Genomic DNA, 24,312 nt, shown 5'->3' with positions numbered 1-24,312 from the left:
TGGGTTAGCGCAGAAAGATTTAACTCTGCAGAGTACCCATGTTTTGGTTATTTCTTACCACTACTTTTTGATGCATTGATCAAATTTTAGTTCATGATCTTCTGTGAAGCGCAAAAGTTTTATTGTGCTAAAGACTTAAAGGAGGGCACAAAATTTCAGTAAGCTGTAAATAGTATGGCTTAAGTTTTGGTAGAATTAGGAAAGAACCAATTGGTTCCTGTATCACAGTACAGATGTTTTGCAGGTGAGTTGTAACAGAAGGGATGGTTTCATCTGAGCAGATTAGTGTGGAGTTACAAGGTGACTAATGACTCTTGCAGAATACAAGTGTGAGGAGATACTGTTCAAAAAGGTCCCAAAAAGAAGGGAACAGATTACAGATCCCACAGGCATGGCAAGTGCGATGGAGACAAGTCATTCCATTGAGTTATGTCAGTAAGGCAGTTTTAGAAATAGCTGATTGAAAGGATATAATACTCCAAAAGAGAAAGCAGAATTAGGTAGTTGTGCATACTTTTCACAGATCCATAAAGACTGAAGCCATTTGTTTCATCTGCAATGAAACTACAAGCTGTTCTACGTAGTTGAAAAACAGCAGTCCGTCTTTTTAACTAAGCACTTTGTAAGCATGAAGAAAATATATGCAATGACTTCTCTTTAAAAATTTCTGAAAAGACAGAAACTGGTTCTACTTTTGTTAAAATGTCCATAGGAAGGAAAAAAATGAAACTTCAGAGATATCCTTGACTATTTTCTTATCATTTTAGCAAAAAAGACTGCACACTAAGCAACGTCTGAAAGAAAAATTACTAAATTAAGTGACCGTTCCCTGTAAGACTGCATTAGGCAATAGACAAATCTATGAAACTTTGCCTGGGTTAACCAGTCATAATATGCTACATTAGTCACCTTTTTATGGTACTGTTTCTAAGCAAAATTTCTCTGAATAATCAAAAACTATTTCAAAGACTACTCAAGGCAGTATTTTTGCTTTTGTCTACTTTACTTCTAAAATGTAAAACCCAAGTCCAGCGTGCTAATATCCTCCCAAGTTGTAAAACAATACTGTAAATCCACTCGAAACTTGACATCACAAAGTAGAAATAAAAATCTCCACGAAGGCAGCATAAAACACTAATTTATTTAAGATGTTTTTGAAGCGCTTTTCGTTTGCTACAATCAGCGAAACTTCATCAGAAACATTGTACCTATAGCTTAAAAAGCTCCCTTTATAGGCGCAGCTGATCATTAATTAACCAGACTGAAACCCTAAAAGGCGCAGTAGCCGAAAACTACATTTCAAGTTAAAACCAAAACAATACGAAATAAAAAACAAATACTGCAGCAGCTTATTACATACTCCGGTAATAACAAGAACTGTAAACAATAAAATATAAACTTCTATATATATTATATTACAATAATACTATCAGTATCACTATGATAAATACTAAGCAATATCATACTGCGACTTATAAAAACAATTGTTCTTCAAACCTAATACGGTAAAGCCAGTAAATCCACTAGTACTTTTGTGTCAGTAAGTGCTCTCTACTCTAACTTGGACCATGAAAATAAAGGTGACCAATACCTTGAACTATTCTAAATTTACTTCTTTAAGCTTTTTAGTCTTAGGATGTTACTAATAGAACAGGTATCATTCAAACCTGGTGGATAACCACCGTTAAGTCTAACCTGCCAGTTTAATTCAAGTTCCTCTAGTTTCAGTGGTCTGTGCCCCCCCCTCTACTATCAGCCTTTACTTGATCTATAATAGTGAATTTAAAAGTATGCTCTTGGTTGATACAAGAATGTTTTGCTAGAGCATTTTCCAACTTCTGTTTCTTAATTGCATATTGGTGTTCGTATATCCTGTCACGGAGCCTTCGCTCAGTTTTGCCCACATAAACAGCAGGACACAGTTTACACTTAGCAAGATAAACGACAAAGTTGGAATTGCAATTAAATCTGTCCTTGATTTTATATTGTACACCATTAATAGTGAATTTGTTAGTCACATCAACGAATCTACAATAGTTACAACATTTACATTTTCTCATTCCATTACAATGGGTAGTAACTGTGTTTATTTGTTCTAAGATATATTTCAAATTTCGCCCTCTTCTATAAGTGACTCTAGGGAACTCACCTAATTTGGTGTAAATATTAGTATTAGTTTTAAATAGTTCCCAATTTTTCTTTAGTATATTAATACACAAAGCACTGTGTGATGAATATGTAGTAACGAAAAGCGCTTCAAAAACATCTTAAATAAATTAGTGTTTTATGCTGCCTTCGTGGAGATTTTTATTTCTACTTTACGATATCAAGTTTCGAGTGGATTTACAGTATTGTTTTCCAACTTGGGAAGATATTAGCACACTGGACTTGGGTTTTATTTTCTCAGTTTGTTTGCTGTTTTTTGTCTCTCTTACTTCTAAAATGTACAGGGTTATTCAATATGAAAAAATAATAATAATATTAACCATTGTATTCAACTGCTGATTCTAGAAAAAGTGAGTGCAAAGGAAACCAAATGAGTTATGCCTGGATTAAGAATAAGCGAGAGGATTGAAATCCTTTTGCATTTCTGGACATACTACAGCAACTTTCTTTTTTGACTTCTCCATAAAAAAAATGTAAACAGAGAGACAGTAGTCATTAAAAGTACCTGATGTGATCGTCAGATGCCACTACTGTTAATCTAAGTGATGATACGTTATCAGTTATTTTCACGTTTTTTTTTTTTTTTTTTTTTTTTTTTTTATCATGGGCCATGTTAGCACACAAATTTGAAAAAAAAAATGGACAGCCTTGTAACAGCCTGAAGCACAATTCTAGTCCACACTGATATCTCTTATCTACTAGCTCAACTTTGATGTTTACAGTTAGCCAACAGAGTACCTTAAGCAGATGACTCCACGACAAGGCTTTTGGGACTATTCGGTTTGACTCTCTCTCTTGGTATTAAGTGGGAGTTTCTGCCACAGAATGGAAAATGTTAGGGTGGTGTAATAAATGATGATCACACACCCCAGTATCACAGTGAAACATCTTTGGAAGAACAGTTTGAGGCATAAATAACTCTTACTTAGAATGACTACTTTAATACTGCAGTACTGATAAAAATGTTGCAGAAGTAAAGTGTGTGGCAGGCTGTAGAACAGACAAATATAAAGTACTCTTGTGAGCAATGATATAAAAGAACCGTAACCAGAAGAGAAAGAGGGTAACTACCTTAGGGTACAATCTGTCTCTGGGGAAGGATTCATAGGTTGGTACTAGGCTATCGGCCCTAGGGCCTATACAAGCCTAGCCATAACAATTCCCTGGCTATTGCTTCCCACACTATTTACTTCCCTGGACCCCTGTCTAGCAGGGTGACTGACGTGATCCCCGGGGTGAATTTCCTTTCTCCCATTCAATCATCAAGGTTCCTTTTAAAGAGGGCCAAAGAAGTGCTCTGCTTGACATGTATGGGCAGTCTATTCCAGAGTCTGGGGAGTCTCTGGGTCAGGAACCTATCCCTCCAGCATGTTTTGTTTTATTGTGATGACATGATTTAGATCCCTGGAGCGTGTGGCTCTGAGGGATAGGGATTTCTTTAAGTGTAGCATGTCCAAAAGCTCTGGGTTTGACATGGCCTTGTATGTTATGTTAGGATGACAGTCTTATTCTATCTTCATTTGGTTCTTAACCGGCATACCCTCCAACCCCCAATGATGTTAAACAGCACCTCCCATGGTCCATGGTTTCTATCCTAACAAGTCCCTATCTAGAACTTACCTCCACTAAACACTTACTTAAGTAAACAGAAAATAAATGCTCTTCTGTTCAGTAAAAGCTGCAAGATTTCTTATCGCACCTGAGAATTACGAGAACAGGGAGTAAAAGTCATTATTGTTTTTTATGCAAATCTTGATCTTGACAGCGATGTTGTAAAATAGCATGGCTTAAAACACATTATGTTAGCTCATTTATTACAATTGCTTACAGTGTTTCCTTTTTCACCATTTTTCTAGATAATACAGCAATAAATCAAAAACATAATTATCAAAAGGAACATGGATTTCAGGAGGGGGTCATAATATGTTAACGTAACTTATACTGTAAACAGTAACAAACTGGCAAAATCTAATAACTTGCTTAAGTGTAGATGTGGGCACACAAGTCTAATAAAGTCAATAGAAAGTTGGCAAATTGAGCCAAAACAATGCAGTTTTACAGTAGTTAACACACACATTGCAAAAAACTGCTACTAGTGGAGCACCACTTTATTCACAGCTTTTGTTGTATACAGCATCGTTTTCCTGCAGATTAGGTTAAAGTGCTCATGGAATGATATACAGCAGCATATTATTTCATGCACAGCAGTATAGTAGTGCAACTGAGAAACAAGTATACAAATGAGGAGAAAGGTACTTATACAGAAGTGCCTGGGGCAATTCAGAACTGGATGATTAGAAGCAAGTGTGTAATTAAATGTGAAATGCCAGCTAAACATATGTGTAAACACACATAAGATAGCAGGTCTACTACAACACAAAGGCTGAAGGCTGTTCAGAGGAAAACAGGCAAACAAATGTGCAACATATGCATCAGAAGACAAAAATGAAAAATACAGTAAAGGAATTTGGTTTCAAGTAAGCTGCATTTTTTTTTCAGGAAATAAAAAGGTACACAGAGCATTGGAGTAAACGTTAACAAATGAGGAGGCCAGACTCTACATATGAAAAGGATGGATATCTACCTGGACACAGCATTAAGCATCTGCAGCAATGACATTCGCCACACAGTGAGTACATTTATAATTTGTTAACCAATTAAGTGGGCTGATCCCCAAAACCTTTTTAGCTACTACTGTGGGCCTCAACAGTAAAGACACACAATATCTACACAGATGGACAATTTAGTATACCCAATGAGAAAGCATGTTTCGGATAGGCAGAATAAAACTGAAGTACCCAGAGAAAAAACAGACGCAGGGAGAACAAGCAAATACCATACAGACAGTGAGCAGGAGCTAGAACACAAAGCTCTTTTCAGTGATCTACTATGCTGTACTAACAGTGACAAACCTTCAACATACAGATAACATACAAGTCTACTTTAGTTAGTCTAAGCTGAAAGTTAAACAGGGTTCAGGTATTAAACAGCAGCAGCCCAACAGACCTCAACTGCCACCAAAGTCTAGGTTTCAGGGCAGGGGAAAAAAAGAACAAAAAAAATAATTCTTCTTACATTAATTACTACAGAGCTCACCAAGGCAAAATCAGCATTTCTGTCACACCTAAACCCTAACCTCCAAGTAAAATCATGCAGTTACAAATCAAAAATAATAATTTACAACCTAAATAATCCAAGCTGGAGCACACACTGCCACCCACAGCTCTTTTATTAAAAAAATAATATGGTACTCCGACTGCCACAAACACCGACACGTACTATTTCCAGGCCAAAATACTTTACTGTAGAAGAAGATGACTAAACCACATCTGTTGAACTTCAAAACAGCTTTAAACAAAATAATCAACCAGATTTTGGAGTCTTAACAGAAGACTGAAATAGCTTCTATGATTATTTCAATAAGTGTCACTCGTATAACACCAACATATACAAACAGAAATCATAATTACAATTATGATTATTATGTGAAATCACAAGTATACCAGACACATTTAACAAATACTTCATAGAAACCATTTCTAATCTTGATCAAAAACAGCACACATCCACCACCACTAATTACCCAGAACCTGTAGATAGACCCAAAATAAAACTTTCCAATTTCATCACATCCCTACCAACTATGTCAAAAGGTTGCTATCCAAACTTAAACATACTACACTAGCAGCTGATGGGATACCTGCTGAATACCTTCAGTTGGCTGGCAATGAACTTGCCTTCTCTATATCCATCCTTCTAAACAGATCTCTCTCAGAAACCTCAATACCATCCATCTGGAAGTCCTCCTATATTATCCCCCTCCATAAAGGCAGTACCTCCACAAACCTTACCCAACTACTGCCCCCCATAGCCATCTTGCCTCCACTAGCTAAAATACACCACCAGCTTTTGCTATACCTGCTTAACAATCAACTTCTCTGTCCTACCAAACAAGGACTTCAACCTTTTCAAAGCACAACCACCACCCTACTCTCTTTTACAAACCTCATCAACCAAAACAAACACACAGGCAATCTGACTTCTGCCATATTCTTGGACCCATCAAAGACCTCTGATATGGTCAACCATCTTAAACTAGTACAAGCCCTTACTGACCAAGCATTAGCTTAAATTCAGAACTATTTACAGGGAAGACAACAAGCACTTCAGTGAGACAACAACCTATTCACACTGATACCCATCACCACAGGAGTCCCAAAAGGTTCCATTTTAGGACCCCTCCTATTCTCCCTTTTCACCAATAACCTCCACAGCATCTGTCAAGATGCAACAGTTAATCAACACTAGTCTGTTCAGCCAGTGATCCTCAGAAACTTCTCTCTATAACCCTTTCATACCACTGAAAACTGGTTTCTTAACAAAAACCTAATATTAAATGCCCTTTCAAAAGCCAAAAACACAGCATCAATGGGGCCAGATGGTGTCCCAGGCTGCGTCTTGCACGAACTACAGAACAAACTAACCCCCCACCTAAACATGCTGTTCAACCTCAGCCTCTCCACAGGCTACGTGCCCACAGAATGGCGCACAGCAATGGTTATTACACTCCACAAAGGAGGAGCCACAACTGACCCTGGTAATTATCGCCCCATAAGCCTGACTAGCCTGGTCTGCAAGGCTATGGAGCGCATCATCATGGAACTTATTAACAAAGACATTGGGAACCTCCAAACACTTGACCTGACCCAGTTTGGCTTTGTTAAGGGAAGATCACGCCTACTAAACCTGGTTGACTTCTTTGAGACAGTTACCAAGGCCATAGATGAGGGAAAGGTGGTTCACACAGCCTACCTTGATCTCGCCAAGGCGTTCGACACCATTCCTCACTCAGGTATTATAGAAAAACTCACCAGCCTGAACATAAACCCCTACGTCACAAGATGGTTTGCCAACTGGCTTACACACAGAACTCACACGGTAAGAATAGTGGGCTCCAGGTCTGACTCTAAACCAGTCATAAGTGGTGTCCTGCAAGGCTCAGTTCTGGGACCCCTACTGTTCGGCATATATTTCTCAGAAGTACAGGCAAACACAGGAGGGCTATGGCTAACCAAGTTCACCGATGACTGCAAACTGGGAGCCATAACTGACTCTCCGGCTGACACGGACATCCTCCAAAAAGGCCTTACTGAGACAGACACCTGGTGTCAAAGTCATGGCCTCAAGCTAAATGCCAAAAAATGCATAGTTATCCCATTTGGGAAAAACAAAACACCCACGAATTACCACATAGGCGGCAGCCCCCTTAATACAGAAGAGGTAATAAGAGATCTGGGGACCTAGGTACATAATCTCTCCTTTGACAATCATATCGCCAAAGTAGTTAGGAAAACCTTCTATGTGGCCCATCTAATTATTCTAGATGCGAACCACTTAATAAAGAGGTTATAGTGCCCCTCTACTCGTCACTCATCAGACCCATCATAGAGCACAATGCCACATTTGGGATGTACCTCACAAGACACTTCCAACAGCTTGAAAGACCAGAAAAGCACCTCACCAACAGGATTACTGGCCTCAAACACATGTCCTATGCAGCCGGACTGAAAAAACTCTGGCTGTACTCAGTGGCATATCGCTTATTCAGAGGTGATCTCTGCCTGACTTACAAAGCCATGTCCAACTCAGAATTGATGGACGTGCTCCACCTAAAGAAATCCAAGTCACTGCGAGCCATGCACTCTAGTGAGCTAAACCTCGCCACAACAATAAATAGAACATGCTGGAGGGATAGATTCCTGTCACAGAGACTCCCCATGCTTTGGAACAAAATTCCTAACTACATTAGGCAGAGCGCCTCACTAACACTCTTCAAGAGAAGCCTTGACGAGTGGATGGGTAACAGAAAGTACACTCCTGGGATCACTTCATTGGCTCTGCTCGACAGAGGCTCGGTTAATTAATCAATGGGGCGGCGAAAGCCGACACACTCTGGCTAGGCTTATAAATGCCCTCGGCAGACAGCCTAGTACCTACCTATGAACAATACCCAGCCCATTTAATATAGTGTGTCTAGAGATGGGACTGTCATCTCCCCGGACACTCACGCTTAATTGCCAGGAGTTAATCTTGTTAATAACCTCAAATTTGATCAGCATACAAATCAAACCATTAAAATATCCATAAAAAACTGGGCAGTCTATTTAAAAATAAACCATTTCTAACACAACCTGCTAGGATATCAACTGCTCAAACTCACCTCCTTTCCACACTATTTTATGCCTCACCCATTCTCACCAACTTACCCAAAACCGAAATTGTCAAACTCAACACGTTACAATCAATCTGCAAAATTTGCTACCAGTGCTCCCTACAGAGCTCACCACTGCCATTCCCTAAAACAACTTGGCTGGCTTGAATTCCCTAATCTCCAAAGTTATCATCAACTTTCCTTTGCCCATAATCTCCTGCTACTCCTAGACAAAACTCCAGCTCTGGCCAATCTACTAGAGCTACAAGGTAAAACTAGACACCTTTGCTCTAGCGACAAAAAATTAATCAAGGTCACCAAGACCAACACCACAGCAGGGGCTCCCTCTTCCCCAACTACACAGGCAAAATTTGGAACGCCCTACGTACTACTATTACCTCAGCAGGCTCAAAGATTACATTTAAAAGACTCCTGAAAGAACACCCAAAGCACACATGGATATGCACATGTTCCTCATCTGGCTGACCCCCCCCCCACCCTCTCCTTCTCCTCTTACTCTTGCCCTCTGACTTCAGCTTCATCATCAAAATAATGCAACTTCTCTAGCTTCCTTCCAGTTCCACCTTTAATTCTAACCCCTTAGTCAATTACCTATATGTCACTGCTAGGACACATCTATCCACTACACTTCTCTTTACACCGCTACCCTTACTCTATAATTAAGCTACTTACTCCTCCTGCTTTTCTTACTTAACCTGTTATCCAGTTTCCCATCTCTGTCTCTTCTCCTGCTACTATACTCCCTACTATGTCTAATATTTGCTCTCTTTGATGCTATACTCCCTAATGTGGCAAACTTGCTCACAAGTCAACTGTATAAAGCAAAAATTGCAACCCCTACTAACAATGTTCGTCATTATGTAATGACTCATCTAAAACTGTAAAAGATTTGTTCAGTCTATGTAAATATGTTAAATCTTAAGCTTCAATTCTATGTTACTAGTCAATGTTAAGTACCTTATATTTTGCTTAAAATTTAACTGTGGAGCTTTTCTCCCCGGGCCTCTGCTGAAAATGGACATGCATCCAGTCGGACTTTCCTGGTCAACAAATGTAAAATAAATAAATAATCTTTCAGTCAATCAAGACTACTTTTCCAGCCACTCAACCCAGCAATGGTGAAAAGAGCACTGAGGATAAGGGCACTGCTAGACAAACAGAAAGCTTAAAATGACCTTATCCTGCATATTCAGCTATCAAATACAAAATATTTTGTAAAGCAGGTGTGTATCATTAGGGTTCGAGAAACTTGTTTGACAATCTCAAAATGAAATCTGACTTCCAAATTGGGCAAATCCCACTTCACAACTTTTCTTGAAAAACGGAGGCTAAACTATGAGCTTGAGCTTTACTTACAAAGACACTAAATCTTAAGTTTACAGGGCTGCACAGAATTTTTTTTATAACAAAACTTCAAAACACCAAGTCATATCTCCTCAATAATAAACAAGAAAGGGAACTACACTACTACTGCCGCAGTCTCAAACTGCACATAGCACTAAAGTGACTACATAATATCTGTTTGAAGAGTATTTTTAATATTGGTGCAAATGTTAACATTTATTTTATTAACCATTTTTAAATACATTAGTAAAGCCACAGTGATTTTTTAAAAAATGCAGATTTAAATCAGTTTCTAATTATGCATGTTCCTTGTTTCTTTTAACTATACCCTGTTGATAGCATTAACATTTTACTAGAATAAAAAATAAAGAACAACCTTCAAAAAAGACAATCACTCAGAAGTTAGAGCATGTATAATTGCAACAAATATTTACCAAATATCAAAGTATTATACAGAGCCAAAACAAGGTCTAAATGTTGCTAGACAGTGAGAAAAACTCATTCAACAACAAAACCAGCAGAAATGCATTCAAAACAATCATGTTGGTCTTAAATTACTTCTTTATATTTTTTCACTTCGTGCACTAGCTATGATTTAACCAAAACAATGCTATCCTGGGGGGGAAGAGTACTGGAAGCTTAAAATAAATTAATATCACAGTAATGACTTTTTTGATCCGTTGATCACTTTTGTTTTACTTTCGAACACAATTTTCTATACACAATATACCACAACAACCACAATAATGACAAACAGTGAAAACAGAACAGAATATCATTATTTTTGAAATAATTTTCCAACTGTCATATTGTTTTACAATTACTAACAATGAAATAAAATAACTTTGTAACACATTAAATATCAGTTTAAAAAAAACGTACGACAATTAAGTAAAACAGCTATAAACACTTCAATAATTTTTCAGACCATATAATTTTCTCGGGACAGCATATACATATTCTGACATTTCAAAATCAGCAACGAAAATAATTGACTGCAAAACACATGAAGTTCAAAACAGAATGCAAATTAACAACATTACTTGATGAGCCATAATATTTCAAAACTAAGCTGTTAAAGACGAATGTGATCGCTACTTTTCAATTTTAAGCAGCCAATAAACTTAAGTACAATCAGAAGCGTACCAAATAAAGATTTGGAAATAAGCAATCGGAATCATGTAGAATGGACGTTGAGTTAATCAAGAAATCAGAAAATGTTTAATACTTACCTTTTAGTTACTTAATTTTCTTCAGGTAGAGAAACACAAAGGGTAATAAAGGGACTGTGAACTGGCTCTATAGTGAAATGTCTCCAGCCAGGGCCAAGCAGAGGGTTGTGTTGCTAAGAGGCTTTGGGTCTCTCTCTCTCTCTCTCTTTAATGTATAACGCTAAATGCGTTACTTCTTATTTTATCGTTCTCGTAGAAGACTAGATGATAAACAGACAATAAAATTCGAGCTTGAAGTTAGGCAAAATTGTGTTCTGTCTCTTTAAAATTAAAAATAAAAAAATCCCCATCAGCTGCTTACAGGGTCTTTCTAGCTTGCTAAGAGAAAGATGGGAGTTGTATACTGCGCATGACAGTGACAGGTTTACCCAGAATGCAAGTCAACCCGGAAAAAAATGGTTGGGACAGCGGAGGCGGAAGAAGTAATAGATGGAGTGAGAGAAGGTGAAAGGTTGAAGGGGATTCGTTTAGTGGGGTTATGTTCAGGTGAATGCTGATTAGGTATGTCAAGAAAATGTTATTTTTTTTATTGAAGTATTGATTTTTTTTCAGATTGGCAAATATCTTTGTAAGCATTTTATGCTGTAAATTGTGTGAATAGTGTGTGCTCAGCGTGAGAACATTGTGCTCTTGGTAAGAATATGCGTTGAAAGCTGTGTGCTTTTTTTGCCATTTTAGGTACAGGTCTGGACGTTTAAGATCGTTTGTTTTTATGCAGTCATTAAAAATGCCACTGTAGAATGGGTTTGTTGTAATAATGGGTTTGTTGTAATTGTGTTATTGAATTCTGCCAGCGCGATCATCCAAGTCACTCTCGCATGCCTTTCAACGAATCCGGGGCAAATGCTGAAATAATCGGGGATGTAGCTCAACTGTCACTGATTTTAACAACGATTTTAGTTCTGTTATTCTTAACTTGTTGTAAAACTGCTTCCTTTTAGAGAAAAGCTGGTGAATTACCTGTTATAAGTAATGACAGTAATTAGAATTATATATTTTTTTTATTGTAGACAAGTATCCCTGATTATTTCTGGCTTTGCCCCCGATTTTTTGACAGCTGTGGCATGGGCATTTAACTAGACTTGATACATTGGCTGCAATAAGAAAATGTGAATTTAATTTATATTTTAAGTAAACGAAATCTGTAACTTTGTCCTTAAGTTCAATTCTTCAAAAGCAGTCTATTTAGGAGGGATAAAGAGGGACGGAGCTACAATCTAAGTCAAAATCAGGTACGTCGCATCAGGTATAGGTGAGACATCTTATTCGTTCTGATTATTTAATGCCATGCGCACTTCTGTTATCTCTTCGCTCTTTATTCGTTTTGAAAAAGATTGTAGCCCGTGTTTACACAGCAGTTTTGTTGTCTTCTTGGCATAAGTAGCTACAGTGTGAGTGCTCGTAGAAAATTTTTGGTAAATTTTTGTAATTAAGTGAGCGTGTGATTTATTAGTTCACCCTTGAGCTGTTACGCCCAAAAGCGATAGTCTTTAGAAGTTAAGCTCCTGAAAATGTGAGAAAGTTGCTTATAATTCTGTCATTTAAGTTGTATATAATAACTTGCTAACATATACTTAAGAATGATTTTTTGAGAGAGATAGGCACTTGCATGACAGTATCTAATCTTTTACACCGGGTCTCTCCTAACCAGAAGGAAAAAAGCTGTAACTGATATATCTTTGTGTTTAATGTTAACTGATTAATAGTCACGAATTTCCTCTATGTTTTTAGTCGATATGTTTCGTCTGTTCCTTGCTAATACGTGACCTTGAAGAGACTGTATATGCCAAAATTAAAGTAGAAAAGTGACAGTGCAGTGAATATGTTAACTGGACAGCTTAAACTGTAGTTGTTGACAAAAGGATAACATTTTACGTTGTTGTAGATTGTAAATTTGCCTTTAAGATGGCCGTAAACACTGAGATTTGTAGCTTGTACAACACCTGTAGTTGCTGCTTAAATATTAACTGTGAAAAAGTTAGAAATGTCATTTAACTCTAGTAAGAGTTCTTTGGTTGCTGAACACCTCTTATAAGACTAAAAAGAGCTATTAAGTCACAGATTTACACAGTGGCATGGGTACATATACTTTAATGCAAAAAAGCTATAGTGACGTTTTTCATTGTTTGCTCGTGTAAATTATTCACGAATTTCAGTTTATTACTTAATTTGTGCTTTGAATCTGAAAATGTTACTTGTTTTGAGTTTTCTCTTGTTGCATTGTATAACCTTTCTGTTCATTGTCAGTATTGCTCATTTTGATTTATTGTGCCTGGGTTGACTGAAGGCTTATTGTGCCTGGGTTGACTGAAGGCTTAATAGAAAAGGTCACCAATCAAGTAAAATTGAAATATGAATGCATTTGCGTGTAGTTCTCTGGATTATGCTGATTACTGGAAAGATAAAGTAAGTATATTAGTAAGTTGAACTGTTTGCATTAGTAAGTTGAACTCTTTGCATAATGCAAGTCTGAGCTTTTAGTTTTTTTTGAGGGGGCAGTCATAGAATGAATACTTGCATGACAAGGTTTTGAAGCCCCCCCCCCCCCCAAACATCTATGAAAATATTTTGTGGGTTGACTTGTGTGTTTGGTTTAGCAAAAAAATGTTCCCCAATGTACAATGTTAATATACATTGAGAATGTTACTTAAGTAAAACAATAAATTATAAATATAGCAAAATGTGTTTATAATTTATGCCTATACCAATATTGCTTGTGTTGCCTTGTTCTTTGGTGTCGTAACAGTAGTTTTGTACATTTCCTGCCTTAGATGCGTGAAAGACCCATTTGCGTCTGCATCAGTAGCTCTTTCCTGATTAGATAATTGGCGATTTCAACTACCCCACCATTAACTGGGAAAACTACTCGTGTACCAACACTCTTGCTCAACGTTTTTTGGAATTCATAAATTCCAGTGCCTTGGATCAACTTATCCACACCCACACAAGGGGCAGCAGTATCCTAGACATGGTCATTACCAAACTGGGGAACCGGTGTTCCACGCCAGAGGTCAATTCCTCGTTGGTCAGATCCGACCACAAGCTAATCACCATAGACCTCCACATCCCGCCTCCACCCCCAATTAGGGAAACCACCGTAAAAAATTTCTCCAAAGCCAACTTTACGCTTCTTAAGACAGAAGTGGTAAACTTCACAATGCCCGTGCAGACTGACAATAGAGGTAGGACTGCTGAATCCTACACAAATGCACTTTATAAGCACTTACACGAGTTCATGGATCGTGCTATCCCTAACAGAACCAAGATGCTATCCTCCAAAAAAAGGAAGCCAATCTGGTGGTCCCCTGCCATAAACTGTACAACAGAAGAAAGAAACTATTAAAATCACATGATTGGAGGAACTCTCTGGTCAGCCTCAGTAAGAAGCTGAGATCCCTCATATAATCCTCCAAAGCTAGTTACGAAAACAGACCACCACAAAGCATTCTATAGCTATGTCCACAATCTCAATGGCAACACTCTCTGATCTGCTCTGAGTTGCAGCACAGCGGCACTAAATATACAGAGCCAACTGATATTGCCACCATCCTGGCAGATAGGTTCAGTGCTAACTTTACCTCTCTCTCAACCCCTAAAGGTCCCATCTCTATACCGGAAGAATGCAAAGTTCCTGTAATCACAGCTGCATAGGTAAAAAACACTCTCTCCAAAGCCAAGAATACAGCATCCATGGGACCTGACAACATCCAAGGTTGCGTTCTACACGACCTACAGAATGAACTGGCACCCCACCTAAGCACAGTGTTCAGTTATAGCCTCACCTCCGGCTTTGTACCCACTGAATGGCACAGAGTGACTGTTATCCCACTCCACAAAGTGGGAACCACCACAGACCCCGGGAACTACTGCCCTTTAAGCCTTAATGAGCCTGCTCTGCAAGGCTATGGAACTTATCATCATGGAACTATCTCCAAACTCTGGACCCCACCCAGTTCGGGTTTATAAAAGTCATATCATGTCTCCTAAACCTGATAGACTGCTTTGAAGCAGTCACCAAAGCCGTAGACATGGGTAAGGTGGTTCACACAGCCTATCTAGATCTCGCCAAGGCTTTTGACACCATCCCCCCACTCTGGAATTATAGATGAACTCACTAAACTAGGTATAAATCCCTATGACACAAGATGGGTTGCCAACTGGCTCACTGACTGAACCTGCACTGTGAAAGTAGCAGACTCCAAATCTGACTTCAGACCAGTGACAAGTGGGAGTACCACAGGGTTCAGTCTTGGGTCCTCTCCTGTTTGGTATCTACTTTTCTGAAGTACAGGCTAACACAGAAGGTCTTTGTAATGAAGTTCACAGATGACTGCAAACTAGGAGCCATAACCGAAACTCCTAACGATGGGGACATCCTACAAAAGGGCCTCACTGAGACAGATGCCTGGACTTCAGAGACGGGTGCCTGGTGTCAAAGCCATGACCTCAAGCTCGATGCCAAAAAGTGCATTGTCACCCCCTTTGGTAAAAACTCTGTACCCATGAGCTACTACATAGGTGGTGGTCTACTTAACACCGAAAGTGTGAAAAGAGACCTTGGGACACAGGTGGATAGTAGTCTCTCCTTTTAATAATGACATTGCCACAGTAGTCAGGAATTCCTTCTGCGTGGCACACCTCATCACAAAAGGTTTCTCATCCAGGAAAAAAGAGGTCATTGTTCCCCTCTCCTCGTCACTCATTAGACCCATTATAGAGTACAACGCCCCTTTTCGTATGTACCTCACAAGACATCTACAACAACTGGAAAGGCTGCAGAAATACCTCACAAAGAGGATTGCCAGCCTCAAACAGATGCCCTACGCAGCCCGTCTCAAACTCCAGCTTTACTCTCACATATCGCCTACTCAAAGGTGATCTCTGCCTAACATACATGTCTATGTCAAACCCAAAGCTGTTGGACATGCTCCACTTAAAGAAATCCCAATCCCTCCGAGCTACATGCTCTAGGGACCTAAACCTTGTCACCACAGTAAATGGAACACGCTGGAGAAATAGATTCCTGTCCCAAAGACTTCCTATACTCTGCAACAAACTACCTATCTGTATCAAACAAAGCTCCTCATTAGCACTCTTCAAGAAAAATCTTGATGATTGGATGGGAAATAGGAAATTCACCCCAGGGATCACCTCTGTGGCTCTGCTCAATAGGGGCACAGGAAATAATTTTCTTGGGTGGCAAAAGCCAGGGTACCTTTTTGGCTAGGCTTGTATAGGCCCTACGGCCAGTAGCCTAGTACCTACCTATGAACCTATTGCAAGTTGCACCAGGAAGCATTTACTTCTGATTTTTAGGAGTATTTCTGTCTACATCTGTGGTTAAAAGGTGATTCTCACAATTTCAGTGTGATTCTACTTGACAAATAGACCAAAATGAAATACAATCCAGTTTAGTTAGAAAGATGTCACGCTAGAGGGGATTGTAAGGAGAGAACAAGGAATAACTGCAATACGCCAGTGTTCTCTGACTTTCCTCAAATGAAAATTCTGAAGTAGCTGTAGAGGAACATAATTTAACTAACCAGCTGAGGTTTAACAGCAAAGCAAAAGCACACCTCCTCCCCTGACCAAGAAAGAAAAAAAAAAAAAGCAGAGGTTAGCTTTGCAACAAATGCAAGGGTAAAGGGTATTCCAGCAGTGCATTTGGCAGCAAGGACAGAGGAAGCAAAATGCTGTGGCATGTGCTGCAAGGAGGGATTGTCAGTACGTGTTTTTTTTTAACTCCAACAAAAAGAATGAGCATGGACCAACCAAAACTGCCATCCATCCTCCAAAATGACGAAAGCAATTGTAGAAAAAAAATGAATAAGGGAAGGCAGAATTTTATGGCCTCAGGACAAAACTGATAGTTTTACAACTGTGAATTCATCATGCCAATGATTACTAAATATAATGCTTGCGTTTTTTTTTTTTTTTTGTTAATTAAGTAAAAGGTTTTGTTTGTTTTGTCTAGCAGAGTTGATGTGTTAGAAACTGTTCATAGGTAAGTCCTAAGATAGCTACCCTTGCTGGCAATTTTTAAGACTAGCCAGTTTCTCTTTTGGTACATGAATCTCATTTGGTGGTATTAAATTGGCTTTACCCATCCCATGGTCAGTTTATGTATTCCCCCTAGTTTTAAAGTGTAAGATCTGTCTCTGTCCATTAATACTACTGGGGAAATTTTCTGTTTCCCATCCATCCATAGATCCAAGTTTTGTTTGAATGTGGACAGGGATGGGCTTTGTTTTACATGTATGGGGAGTCTGTCCAGAGCAGTGGTATCTCCTGCAAGATACCAATGTCCTTCCAAACCATTGTTGATGCTGCAACATTGTAAAGGGATAGCTTTAGCTTGCAGGAGTATTTTGGCAAATTAAATTTCGCTTTATAGACATGGAATGATTTGTGACAGACGGGTACCAGTAAGAGTGAAAGGGAAGGTCTACAAGAGGGTAGCGAGACCAGCTATGTTATATGGGTTGGAGACAGTGGCATTGACAAAAAGGAGTCGGAACTGGATGTGGCAGAGTTAAATATGTTAAGATTTGCACTGGGTGTGACTAGGATGGACAGGATTAGGAATCGGTATATTAGAGGGTCAACTCAGGTTGGACAGTTTGGAGACGAAGCAAGAGAGGCGAGATTGCATTGGTTTGGACATGTGCTGAGGAGGGATGCTGGGTATATTGGGAAAAAGATGCTAAGGATGGAGCTGCCAGGTAAGAGGAAAAGAGGAAGGCCTAAGATGAGGTTTATGGATGTGGAGAGAGAGGACATGCAGGCGGATGGTGTGAAAAAGCAGGCGGTTGGTCTGAAAAAGCGTGATGCAGAGGACAGGAAGAAATGGAAACGGTTGATCCGCTGTGGCAACCCCTAACACGAACAGCCGAAAGAAGAAGAAATGTGCATGGCTCCAGATCTGATACTGCAGTTGCCGAGCAATGTCCACAGAGTCTCTCTCACTGCTAGACATGGTAAGCATTTTAGTTAGTGTATGAAGAATAAATTAGACCTGATGTAAATGTTGGTTATTGAACAAAGGCAAATGCCAAGAACTTGTGCTGAAAGATATTAAATGTGAGAACAAAAGTTATGGTCATATTGAAAAAATTATAAAGCAAGTAGTTTGTAAATGTCAGCCTTGCATTCAAGACTCTCTAGTATGTGCATCTTTTGAATAAAATCAAATATGTTGTCTGCTGTACTAAAGACATTAATTATGAAATTTTGGTATTAAGTGATACCAAGAGACTGATGCTTGGGGATGGTGGCTAATGTGCGTGTGCGAAGACCAGGCTTCATCCTTTAGAAACTAGATTGTTCATTGAAACACTTTATTAACTTTTGTATTTAAAAGCGGGTATTAAGCAGACTACAGGTGTGACTGAGGCAGTGATGGCCCAAGCTATGCTGATTTGTGTATAACTGCTTGGAATCATTCACCTTTAAGCCAAATCAAATGTTTTTTTTAAGAGCTTCATTGTCATATCATTGTAATATGGCATGTTGCGTGTTGGAGGCTTATTTCTGTTTGCACACATTCGTACCGACAGGGGTGAGACTCCTTATAGTACATTTAATATCTTCTCTCCCAAATGTTTAGGAGAGAAGATATTAAATGAACAAATGGTTAGGCTAAAGTCCGTTCACAGAATTGGATAAGGCTGTAGTTTTATTGATTTCAGACAGCTGATCACCTCTTGTATGATGAAGATGAGCAAATGAAAAGGTGTAGCGTAGACACTTTACGTTTGCTTGACAAATGTACAGGCTTTATAGTGTTCTGTAGGGTGGTAGTAAGATGTCTCTGAAACTGACTAAAATATCAGATCTAAATGGAAAAATTAGCAGTTTTCCTGCTGCACAACTTGTAGGCTGCAACAGAGGGTCTGTGACCATATGTGTGGAGTGAGTGAATAATTGTGCATACATTTCTTGGAGTATAAATATTTCAGTTTTGCATTTCTTGAAAAAGTGTGGGAATGTAGGAGAATACGGTTACTTTGTTGTCTTTTAGAACTAGATGCCTGCAATTTCCCTGATTTTGAGTCACATGGAAAATTTTAGGATCCTTTTTTTCAAAAGGCATTCATTTATTTACTGAAACATGTATCACTCTCATTTTCCTGTTGACACACCGTCAAAGTGTGTGTGGAGTAAAACTTGTTTTGCCTTTTTTTTTTTTTTTTTTTTTGCCCTTTTAATGAGTGAAGGGTTACTGTGATAGAAGCAGGAATTCTGAAATGGGTTGTAATATTGTCAGTTGCTTTAAGGAGCATGTTCATGCCATTTTAAAGCTGAAATGGTTGTAAGTAGAGCTGATTACCAGAAACTTTATAGAGTTGTCTGTTTAGTTATGGATGGCTGGTTTGCTGAAGTACCCATGAGTTTTGTTCATGAAAGCAGTTTTGAACTCTTTTTGTAGGGACTAGAGTAATCGCTCCATGGAGGCTAACTGTATTGCTGAACTTTCTCTAAACAGGATGACAATCTGTGTTTTGGGTGAATAAAGTTCATGACTCTGTTCCGGACTTGGTAGAGGTCTGATGGTGAAGTGGCCAACAGTGGAGGATAGGAGAAAATGTCCATTGCCAGCCCACTTCCGTTGACTTCTCTGGTGAAGTGATAGTACAGCAAACCGTGTATAGCTGAGCATAAGTGTTTGAAGGTGCTATTCTGCAGCATTTGTTTTTGTTAGGATGTGCGCAAAATAATGTGAGACTATTTGAAGGGAGAAGGCATTGCAGGTCTCCTCATGTAGGTACTAAAATGAGTTGTAATACTGTTGGTTTGGCACATTGTAGAAGCACCAGTTATGCTGTCTGGTTAGTCTGTCCTAAATAAATGGATCAGAAAATGTTTACCCGAACACCACTTGCTTTTTAGGAATTTGAGTGGATGCTGAGAAGTTTTAAGGACTGTTCTGAAAAGCACATGATTTGAGTATACATTCAGAGTGGCCGTTAACTTCTGTCCTGTGAAAGTAGTATGTTTTTGCTTACCAGTTGTCCTTTAAAAGCACCTCACTTGAACGTGCCCTTATTGACAATGAAACTCACTTTTGGGCATGAGAATTTTAAGTCTCTTCTTAAACAAAATAGAATAATCAGTTTGCTTTATGAACTAGGGGGATCCAGAAAACTGGTAAAGCCAAAGGATACAAATCTTCAAAATGTGTGTAAAAGAGTTTTAATGCTGTGGTGGAAATTGAAAATGTATATTTTAATGTTGCAGCATTTAGACTAAAATGAAGTAAATGTCATTTAATGCTAATTGAGTCTTGTTTGCTGAGCACCTCTTATATGACTAAAGAACTTAAACGTCTTTATTAAATCAGTTTACACAGTGACATAGGTACATATACTTTTAAGGCAAAAAAAAGCCATAGTGACATTTTTCATTGTTTGCTCGTGTTAACAGAACCTTACTCCTGAGCCTGATAGAAACATAGCATGTCATCTTTGACTGTGTAACTAGCACTTACTCTTCATGGATTTTAGTTTCCACAGTAGCCTTTCACATTTTTCATCATGGATATCAGAAAAAAGTTCCTGTAAAGAAAGAAGGCAGATTGTAACCTATTTACAGGGTTATATTTGTCTGCCAGGGTAGTACGTTGATCTCAGTGGACCGTTTGCAGGCACAGCCCAGGTAAACAGGATCACATAAGAAATTAACCAAACATGTTCACAGATAAAAGGATATGCTAAAAACAACAAATGCATATTCTTGCACATGTAATATAAATGTGTATATATTAAGACAATTTAGTTGAAGCAATTTAACAATGTCAAAACATGGATGGAAAAATTGAATCGTGCTTAGCAGAGCTTTATGGATAATATGTAGCTATAGTGACTGAGGTGGCTTTATGCTACAGTGATAACAGTGTACCATTCTACATGGGATGTGTGAAAACATTAAAAGAGGTAAGTGAGAGGGGAGAAGAGAGAAAAGGTGAGATGCATGCAGAGAGAAGAGTAGAAAGCGGAAGTGTGTGAGATTCAAAGTAAAATGTATTCAAGACCGTAAGAGGGTGGGATAAGGATGAGATGGTGATAAAGTGGTGTGTGAGAGCTGCAGGGTTTATATAAAGTGACCTGAGTGAATGCAGCTGTACTTTTGTATGGGTGGAGAGATGTTGTTTGAGTGTCTGAAAGTCAAAGTATTTTGGATGTCTTGGATTGAGAGAGGAGTGGAGTCCCATAGCTTGGGTGGTAAGATGTAGAATGCATGGTCAGTGCAATAAAGTATACTTTTTTTTGGAATTGGTATGCTGGGTTGATGAGAAATATCACTGAGATTATATGTGGGAGGGGTTTTGGTGAAAAGTTTGAGTGAGAGGGGTGATATCGGAAAAGAGGGCTCTGTGAATTGATTCTTGCAGTAGTTTGGCTCCCAAATATACTGGGAGCTATTTGGCTTTAGTGAGAGTTGAGAAGTGGTGGTCAGTATTGGGGGAGTTGTTAATGAACCAGCAGATTTTATTGGAGATGGTTTGTAAGGTGGTGGCTTTTTTTTTTTTTGTTGAGGTGCAGATATAATGAGCAGTCTGTATTAGTCAAGATAAAAATATTCACTTTTTCTAATACAGTTTTGGTTGGTTTGGAAGAGGCAATAGCTTGTTCACCCAGAATAATAGTGTGTTTCTTTTTTTGTTTGTTTTGAAAGTGTAGTTGAAGAGACTGGTCTAGCCAAATGTCAACGCATTTGAAGGATGATGTAGTTTCTAAGGTGGTAACCTCCTTAATATTAAGGAGTATCGGTGCTGTGGCTATTTTTGGTTGGTTCCAAATAGCATTGCTTTTATTTTTTGAGGGATTAAGTTTCTGACCTATTAGTCGGTGGTTGAGGGTTTTGAGGTCATCTTGCAGGTAGCTGAGTTTGTATAATGGTGGGATTTGGTTAACCTGTCATTTGCATAAAGAATTAGAAGTATCTGAGGATTATCAGATTGGAGTTTGATTTAAATTTGGAAAATAACAGGGGGGCTAAAGTGGAAATGTGGGGAAATCCCTTTTCATAAGAGGAGCTGTTTGAAGCGGTGATGCCTGCTTTCACCTTTTAAGGATCTATTGGTGAAGTCTACAAACCAAGATTTTTGGTTGGTCAGTAATGCCTCTTTAAGCTAATTTGCCAAATACTAAGTTATGGTCAGGTCAAAGGCATTTGTGAGGTCAGTAAAAATGTCTTGGGTCAGCTTCCCTTTGTCCATATAGAGTAGGATGTAATCTGTGAGGGAGTATTGTTGGGAAGGTGGCCTAATGGTTAAGGTGTTTACCTTACAAACACAAGGTGTAGGGTTTGAGTCTCACAAGGGATTGTTGGCTAGGCTTACAATGGCTCGCAAGGGCAGTTAGCCAAGTACTAACCTAAGAGGTCTATAACCTAACCTAAGATGTCTATAGAGCTGTTCTGGTGCTGCATCCAGACCAGAATCCACATTGCTTCTGTAAATAAGCAGTAATTGGGTAAAATACTGGAAAAAATATCTACAACCAAAAGTGGGCAGCATTGAGATGGAACTTTGAGGCAATAGTGGGGTTGAGTAGTTTTGGAATAGGAGTGGCTACTGCTGTTTTCCATATCTGAGATATAATCTTAATAGGTAAGCAGAGGATGTATATGTGAGAGAGTAGGAGATGGTCGTAAGTGAACCTAGGGGCTAGTTATCTGAGCCTGGGGTGGTATTTGTATTTGGTCCAATTGTTTTGTTTTTTTGGTTCTTATGTTTTGAAGTGGAATAATGGAATGCAAATGGATGAGGGTAACTGTGGGAATGGTAGGTTTATATTGTTGGTGTGGCAAGGGTTCTAGTTTTAAAACCTCGAATCGCCACTTTGTTGAATCACCGTTCATCCAGATGACATCGCTGAATTCTCACTATATTGCGTACTGACCTAATAGAATTGCACACCATTAAAAATCATGATCGACCAGTAGCACATGTGACACCACAACCTGATGGTATAAATTGTGTTGGAGCAAATAAAGCAATGGTGGTTTTTGAAGATATGTACTTTTGTCATCGCTTGATTATTGAGAATTTGGCTATGTTGTCTCAATGAATGATGGTTCAAGTGGCGATTCGTTGTTTTTAAAATGGCTCTGTGGTGGGTTACTTTACTCTATAAGGAAGTCGGTGCATGAGTTGTATGTGGTGGTGGAGGAGTTCAAGGGATGAAGTTTTGTTGCATTTTTTTGACCAGTTAACAGGCGGATTTCTGTCCAGAATCTTTAGGCTTAGCTAAAAGTGAAGTTTGTTTTTTTTTGCAGATTGCTTGGCTAGGTTGCACAGTAAGGAATATTTGGAATGGAAATCTATGAAGGCGTTGTATTTCCAGTTGTGCCATGCTTCATCATCACGTAATTAGTGGAAGTGTTTTTAAGGTCGTTGGATACCCAATCATGTCTATAAGGTCGAAGTAACATTTATACTAGGGGAAATAAATTTGTTTTGCAAATGCAGTAGGGTATTGGTAAGCTTAGCTGCTTTACTGTGGTATTTTATGGCAAAGGAGACCATTCAAGGGTGGCAAAGTTTGTTTTTTTAAGGTTAGTGATACTGAATAGTTTGGGGTCGCAAGTGATAACTTTAGGTTTATATTTTAATGTTGGATCACTGTCCCTTAACTTTATCAGTATGTAATCGCTGATCACTGAAGGGGGGGCATGTATGGTGAGGTTAGATATCATTATGGGATTTAATTATTATAAGATCTAGTAATATGTGCTGATTTTCAATAGAAGGTTTGGTCTAATGGCTTCACAGTTGATTTGGGTAAGACTTAAGCTGGTCAGGAGTTCTGGCTTGTGGTCATACTGGTCAGGAGTTCTGGCTTGTGGTCATACTTTAAGGTTAAAGTCTTCATGAACAGTTTTTGGGAGCTTTGATATGTATTTGTTGGAGTATTGAATCTTTGTAGTGAGGCTGGTAAGTTGTTATGCAATGGCTAACGAGTTTTATTTATTTATTTATTTATTTATTTATTTTTTTTATTTTATTTTTTTTTTTTGAGCCTAGCTGGATCCTTTTTAAAATTTCCGATGCTGAGTTGCTGTTAGATGTTTGACTACCACCATGGTCTCAAGCAGTCCTTTTGCTGTTTTTATACCATTATTTTTTAGGTGCTACCCATCAAAATAAATGGAAAAAATCCAAGCCATTTCCTGCAGCTATGTTAATCTTAAGCTGTGTGATTACTGTAGTTTTACATTCAGTTGATCTGCGCTTATGAACATTTTCATCTTGTGTGAAAACCTTTTTGGCAGAATGATTAAGATTGTTCTCTGCAAACTTAGTAACCATTGAAGTGGTTTATGTCTTGGCACAAA

The 24,312-nt window shown here is 38.6% G+C and overlaps 2 protein-coding genes across 7 annotated transcripts in view; one reads left to right on the top strand and one right to left on the bottom strand.

Moving 5' to 3' along the window:
- Positions 1–11,296, bottom strand: part of MBD5 (methyl-CpG binding domain protein 5) — a 1,606,355-nt gene extending 1,595,059 nt beyond the window's left edge. For 2 of the 3 annotated variants that reach the window (XM_044074862.1, XM_044074863.1), the window contains exon 1: positions 10,975–11,295. The gene's annotated coding sequence lies outside the window, so the exon portion shown is untranslated. Of the gene's footprint in view, positions 1–10,974 lie in introns of all 3 variants that reach the window. The other variant, XM_044074864.1, reaches the window with a different exon arrangement.
- A 59-nt stretch (positions 11,297–11,355) lies between these two features.
- The window catches only part of ORC4 (origin recognition complex subunit 4), a 693,897-nt gene continuing 680,940 nt past the window's right edge, over positions 11,356–24,312 (top strand). Inside the window, exon 1 of one of the 4 annotated variants that reach the window (XM_044074865.1) lies at positions 11,356–11,475. The gene's annotated coding sequence lies outside the window, so the exon portion shown is untranslated. Of the gene's footprint in view, positions 11,476–11,512; positions 11,608–12,117; positions 12,207–12,309; positions 12,366–24,312 lie in introns of those variants that run through there. The other 3 variants (XM_044074866.1, XM_044074868.1, XM_044074867.1) reach the window with 3 other exon arrangements.

Source organism: Protopterus annectens, chromosome 6.part0, assembly GCF_019279795.1.
Source record: "Protopterus annectens isolate FY-2018-M chromosome 6.part0, PAN1.0, whole genome shotgun sequence".
NCBI classification, from domain to species: Eukaryota; Metazoa; Chordata; order Ceratodontiformes; family Protopteridae; genus Protopterus; species Protopterus annectens.
This window is presented reverse-complemented; position numbering and strand designations above follow the sequence as displayed.